This window comes from Hipposideros armiger, unplaced genomic scaffold (assembly GCF_001890085.2).
Source record: "Hipposideros armiger isolate ML-2016 unplaced genomic scaffold, ASM189008v1 scaffold_785, whole genome shotgun sequence".
NCBI lineage: Eukaryota > Metazoa > Chordata > Mammalia > Chiroptera > Hipposideridae > Hipposideros > Hipposideros armiger.
Genome location: NW_017732135.1, coordinates 36,336 through 42,922, shown reverse-complemented (window position 1 = coordinate 42,922; position 6,587 = coordinate 36,336). Strand labels below are relative to the sequence as shown.

At 37.6% G+C, this 6,587-nt stretch overlaps 1 pseudogene; it reads left to right on the top strand.

The window, feature by feature from the left end:
- Positions 1–240: 240 nt before the first annotated feature.
- LOC109374083 (60S acidic ribosomal protein P1 pseudogene) lies at positions 241–5,508 on the top strand (annotated as a pseudogene).
- The last annotated feature ends 1,079 nt before the right edge of the window (positions 5,509–6,587 follow it).

Here is a 6,587-nt window from a genome sequence, read left to right as displayed (position 1 = left end):
TAAACCATGATTTCCTTTGAGGTCTGATGGCATATAAAGTTCATGCTTATCTGCCAAATCAACCTTCTTGTGGGAATTCGCCAAAATGCAACTATTGTCAAGGATGTTATATACGTAAATAGACTGTATATTCATTTAGCTCAGTTATGTTATGTTTAAATTGAGCTAAACATGTTATTTCCTTCTAGGAATATGAAAAGAGTGGAGTGAGCTGTGAGAAAGTCTTTGGGGTCAGGAGATATGACTGATGACATTGATCATCAGGAACTAGGACACACCACTGTGTCACAGAAAGGAAGTGAAAGTAGTTGTCATGGTTCCTCAACTTGCATTCTTTGCTTAGCTCAAAGGTGATTATCAGACTATGAGCTGGTTTCATAAATGTGATTCATTTTTTAAAAATCCAATCTGCTTCTAACTCCTGACTCCTATGATTACTTCCAGTTTCCCTTGAGCAAATAAAATAAACTTAGCTTTTTCACCGTGATATTTAAAGTTTTCCCTAGTCTGCTCTGATTCATGTCTTGACCCACATTTCTCAATTCTCTCTTAAATTTGGCCAATGCTATTGTCCAGATGATACGTGCTGTGCACAAACACACCCTGTCCTCCTTTGTTTTTTGCCCAAACTCACCTCTTTGTTCTCTGCCTCTGCTGCTTCCTCATTATCTCAACTCTTCCAAAATCTTAGTTGTCCTTCAAGTCATGACATCAGCACCAACCAATTCCGGCAGCTACTTATGATTTTTCTGTTTCCTGAACTTCCACTCCATTTTGTACCTCACTCTTGCCACTTATTCCACTCTGTCTTCTACTAAAGTTTGAATTTGTTGCCAGGTGTGGGAATAATAGGTGAAGGCGGTCAAAGGGTAAAAACTTCCAGTTATAAGGTAAGTACTGGGGATGCAATGTACAGCATGGTAACTATAGTTACCAATACTGTAGTGTATATTTGCAAGTAGCTAAGAGAGTAAATTTTAAAAGTTCTCGCCACACACAAAAAAATTGTAACTATGTGAGGTGATGGGTATGCTAACTAACCTTATTGTGGTAATCATTTTTTAATACATACATATATCAAATCATTACATTCTATACCTTAAAGTTGCACAATGGCATATATCAATTTTATCTCAATAAAGCTGGAGGAAACTCTGAATTTTTTTTTAAATACTTGTTTTATCCTCTATTTCCTTGTACATTTCCTAAGGACACATATGAATTCACTGTTTTTCAAGGTGGTGTTACCAAGAGTAAGAAGTGAGGAGTGAGATTAGAGTTCTCCCTCTGCCAACAAAACAGTTCAATTTTCATCTGTTTCATGCAATAGGCTATATAGGTTTCTATGGAATGTATCATTTGAAGAAAAAGTTCTGTAAACTAAAAAAAATGTTTGAAAACTGCACCTTACTTATTTTTGAATCTCCTGCTGTTTCAAACACAATCCCTTTCCCCTGGTGGTGAGTAGAAATATATATGAGCTATAATAAATCAGTGCAATTAATAAAATTGTCCTCTACTTGCCAGAAGGATAAAGGGGTATCAAAATAAGAAAAGTCATATTTAATCAATTGTCATACATTATTGATAACTGCAAAATCATTTGCTAAAAAAATAGAAGTGGTGAGCCAGCAGAAAAATAAATATATTTAAAAAGATAATTGCCAGTGATGGGTTAAACCTGGATCAAATGCCATAAAAAAGCATGATCACAACTTTCTAAAATGAGCAGGATGTCTTAAAATAAATAGCAAACTGAGATTGAGCAAGTATTAAATCGTAGTGCATATTTGCTCCTGCACCCCTGACCTAAACAAACAACATAACTATTCCATCTTAGGTCTCTATCTTTTGCTTTACCCATTATGGGAGGCAAAATAATGTGACGCAAAGAGATCCATAACTGAATCCCCAGGACCTGTAAAAATGTCATATTATATGGCAAGAGTTACAGATGAAGATGGAGTTAAAATAAGGAAATTATTCTGGATTATCTAGGTGGGCTCAAGGTAATCATAAGGGCCCCTTAAGTGTGGAAGAGGGAAGCAGTAGAGTCAGATCCAGAGAGATGGTATCATGAGAAAGACAGTTGCCTTTGAAGATTAATGGAGGCCATGAGCTGAGCAATCTGGGAAATCTCTAGAAGGTAGAAAAGGCAAGAAAATGATTCTTCCTTGGAACCTCCAAGAAGGAATGCAGCCCTCCCAACACCTTGATTTTAGCCCAATGAGCCCCATTTCAGACTTCTGACCCCCAGATCTGTAAGATAATAAATTTGTGCTATTCTAAGCTTTAAAATTGCGGTAATTTTTTACAGCAGGAATAGGAAACTAATACACCCACAAAAACTGTTCTAACCTTTCCCTGATGCCCAGACATTGTTCCCTTCTTATCAGATATCTTTCCTATTTCAATCACCTGTCATTACTCCCAAACTATCTTTATTTGTAAGATTATAATTATAGTTTAAGATAGTGATGTTTTCTATAAATTGCTTTGTCAAAATAATTACTAGGAAATATATTACCAAATACTTAATGAATATTTAAGACACGATTATACAGCTATTTTAATTAATGTCATCCACATACCAATTTAGAAGGAAAATATATTTTTAAATCCCCAAATAGCACATAATAATTTTTGTGAGATTTTATTGTTTAGAAGAGAAATTTGTTTTTGTTTTGTGAGTTGATCTCTTCTTTAAGAACAGACTATTTAAGAAAATTTGGCATTGTTTGTTTGACCTTCCAATAATAGATGTATAAGTGAGCATAAGAGAATAAGGAGAATAAAGGCGGCATCTCACTTCTAACACAATTCACCAAGATATTAAAAATGTGTTTANTGGTTTTTCCACTTAAATAGCCTGCCTTTGCTCATGCTGCAGATATTCCTAAAATCTCTCAAAGGTTCACAAAATCCGTTTAAGCAGCATGTGGCTATGCCATGTCCCGTACCTCTGGCAGAGCAGCCCTAATCCCAGCACTAGCAACAGCCAGCCTTGGTTTGTGGCTTGGCCTCTCAAGGCATCTCCAAGCATAGCGAAAGCAGTGACCATCTCTGGATTGCTTTGTGGTTCATGCCAGGTGGCCCCAGGCAGGGTACAGACTGCGGCTGAACTTGGCCTGTAGCAGGTCCCCTCCTAGGAGACCCCAAGGCTAGCAAGACCAATGGACAGCTTTAGACTGGGCTGGAGAATCACCCAGCCACCTCCAAGGATGACACACTCAAAGGGCAAACTGGTCAGGCACCAGAGCCCCAATAAAGCAAACCCTGCTCTGTAGGGTCAGCCCCTGCACAACAGCTCCTCCACTGTAGTCACAGCCAGTTCTCACAGCCAATCAGCCTGAGGGTCTATCCTTCCCATTGATATGCAAACAGCAACCAAGTCTCAACTATAACAGAAAAGCACGCAAAACCCTCACAATAAACACATCTAGAGCACCCAGCTCTGGGGACCAGGGAGACTGCACCACTGGGTCTCACAGGACACCTACTATTACCAAGATTATTCTACCTAGCAAATCTATCATTTAGAATTGAAGGACAGATAATGAGCTTTCCAGAAAAAAAAAGAAAAAAGCTAACAACATGCCTCACCACCAAACCAGTATTACAAGGAATGTTGTAGGGACTACATTACACCAAAAAAAGAGAGAGAGAAAGAGATAAAATATGGATAATAAAATGACAATAACTACATATCTGTCAAAAATTACTTTTGATGTAAGTGGATTAAGTAGTCCAATCAAAAGATAAAGTGACTGAAAGGATAAGAAAAGAAGACCCTTACATATGCTGCCTACAAGAGACTCACCAGATCAAAAGACACACACAGACTGAAAGTAAAGGGATNGAATCTTGGAAAGAGGAGCCCATTTGAGAGACTGAAAAGGAAAGTTCATAAAAGTAGTAAGAAAAGCAATATTTTAAGGTGGAAGAGGTCAATAAATACTTCCCAGAGACCAATTAACAAATACTTCCTGAAGACCATAACAAATATATCATGGTGACCGCTGCCAAGGAAGAAAAATAGGGAGGTAATGTAGAGATACGATGTTTTTTGGTTATTTGTCATGCAATAAGTAATGTGAGCCCATAGGGAGAGAGCTGGAAGACAAGGGGGTAAGAGTGGTTTGTAATGGCTTTACAATTGTAATATACAATTATCGGGAAATGTCTGTGCCCTGGATCTTTCTAGAACAAACACAGCCCCCTACCAAGAGACTAGGATGTTAAGCAGAGCTCGTCCTTTCTCCTCAATAAAATATTGGGGGCCACTTCTTTAATTCCATCCATTGCTTATTATTTTATATTCTGAAAAATACATTTTCTATATCAAGGCTGATTTTTTTTATCCTCATTTGTTTCAATTCATTATCCACAAAAATGGGGGGAAATGAAATTTAAGGAATATGCTATTCAAGGAAAAGCACAATTCCTATGGCAGTGACCTGAGACAAAACCACCCAGTTCATGTGGAAGAGTTGCTGTTAAAGGAAAAAAATCCTAAAATTTTACATCACTCTAGTTTGTTTTACTTTTTCAGTTCTATGGCAAATCTTTAAATATTATTAATGAAAGTAGATACCAAGATTGATATTGTAGTGAATTTCAGCTCAATGGCTTTTTTATAGTCTTTACTGTGTGTTACTGCTATATTCTAGGTCAGCCAGAGTAACCTGCTACCCATAAAGAACAATTGGGAGAAACGAAACCCCCAGTTTATAAGAAAAAAGCAGTACCATTGGCGCAGCCTGGTTCAATCATACCCTCTTGTGCATACGTGTAGCATGGCAGCTCCCATTTTAAATTGAAATCAATTGAACAGGTAACATCCACGATGTGCCAGGTTCTGTGCCAGGGGCTGAAGATACATCTGTAAGGGCAAGACCTAAAAGGTCCCTACCTTCATGAAGATTGTTTAGAACTTACTTTGATTATTATTTATAGACATTAAAATCAATTTTAGAACCTCTGTATGAAGATTAAGCATGTCATCCCCTTTCCTCAGCCGCAAGTTAAGGTGCTAGGTCCTTCCCAGGAAGCCAAGGCTGCGTTGGGGTGAGGCCCTCCCTTCGCCTGGTGACTAGCGCTGCTCCTCGCAGCGCTCGCCCCGCCCTCGCTGGCACAATGGCCTGTCTCCGATTTCGCTCACATCTACTGGGCCCTCATTCTGCACAACAAAGAGGTGACAGTTAAGGAGGGTAAGATCAGTGCGCTCATTAAAGCAGTTGGTATAAATGTTGAGCCTTTCTGGCCAGGCTTGTTTGCAAAGGCTCTGGCCAATGTCAACTTCAGGAGCCTTATGTGCAATGTAGGGGTTGGTGGAGCTGCCCCAGCAGCTGGAGCTGCACCAGCAGGAGGTCCTGCCCCCTCCACCACTGCTGTCCAGCTGAGGAGAAGAAAGTGGAAGCAAAGAAAGAAGAATCTGAGGAGTCTGATGACGACATGGGCTTTGGTTTTTTGGGTTTGTTTGTTTTTTTGCCTAAACCTATTTCATGAGCACATTAAATAAAAAGCTGATCTCTGAAAAAAACAAAGATGAAGTATTTCATTATATGATACTAATAGTTTTGTCAGTTAAAAAGAAATATTGTCAATAACTTCTTTAGTCTACAATTTTAAATTATTGAGTCAGTTTGCCCCTAAACTTTTCTAGTGGTAAAAATTTTAGAATACACTGATTTATTTTATAACTATTATTTTCAAAGGTACATTCTTCAATACAATACATTGTGATGTTTAATTCTAAGCTCTTATTGAATCTTAGTGTTAGTTGTCATTGAAAAGCCTCAAGGCTATAATTTCATAGTTTATGATCCCAGGAAAACATTATTAAATTATACACGAGAGACAGTGCTCTAGTCTGTTATTAAAATTGAAATTTCCTAAATCTTATTATATATTCTTACTATCTGCATTTTTATGATTCATACCTAAAAAAGTTTTCTGAAAATCTCAAATTTTACTGCCTAGCTTTTGTGGCTTTCAAAAACAAAAGTTCATGTTTTATTTTAAAAGAACAGAGACTCAATTATGATAGCTGCATATAGATGACATACTATGTGGCCCAGGGTGAACTTTCCTATAACGAATGCAAATATGATAAGATGTAAACCAAAGTAGGCAGATTTGGGAGAATTTGATTTTAATGAAACATTTACATCCATAATCATCCATTTTAGCCTTTGCTTACACAAAGACTATTATTTCACCTTCAATAGTTAAATAATAATATCTCTGTATCAGGAGGTTGTCCTCTCATTCTTCAGGGTGATGAGCACTGTGCATTTCTCATTTAATTGATTGCCTAATCCCACTTACTCTGTAAGAATATTCTCTTATTCTACTTCAGTTTTGGAGGGTAGAGTGGATATCTAGTTAAGATTAGCCCTATGAGTGGTGACTTTAACCCCTCCTCCAAGCATATTGCACCCCAAAAGACCCCAAATAAACCTAAAATCTAAGTTAAACAATGAGCCTGTTATGCAACTGTAGCTTCATATCAAGTTTCCTACTCTCTCTTTACAACCAAATAACTGACTCAAAACTCTACTTACATTAAAAATCTAAATGCTCCC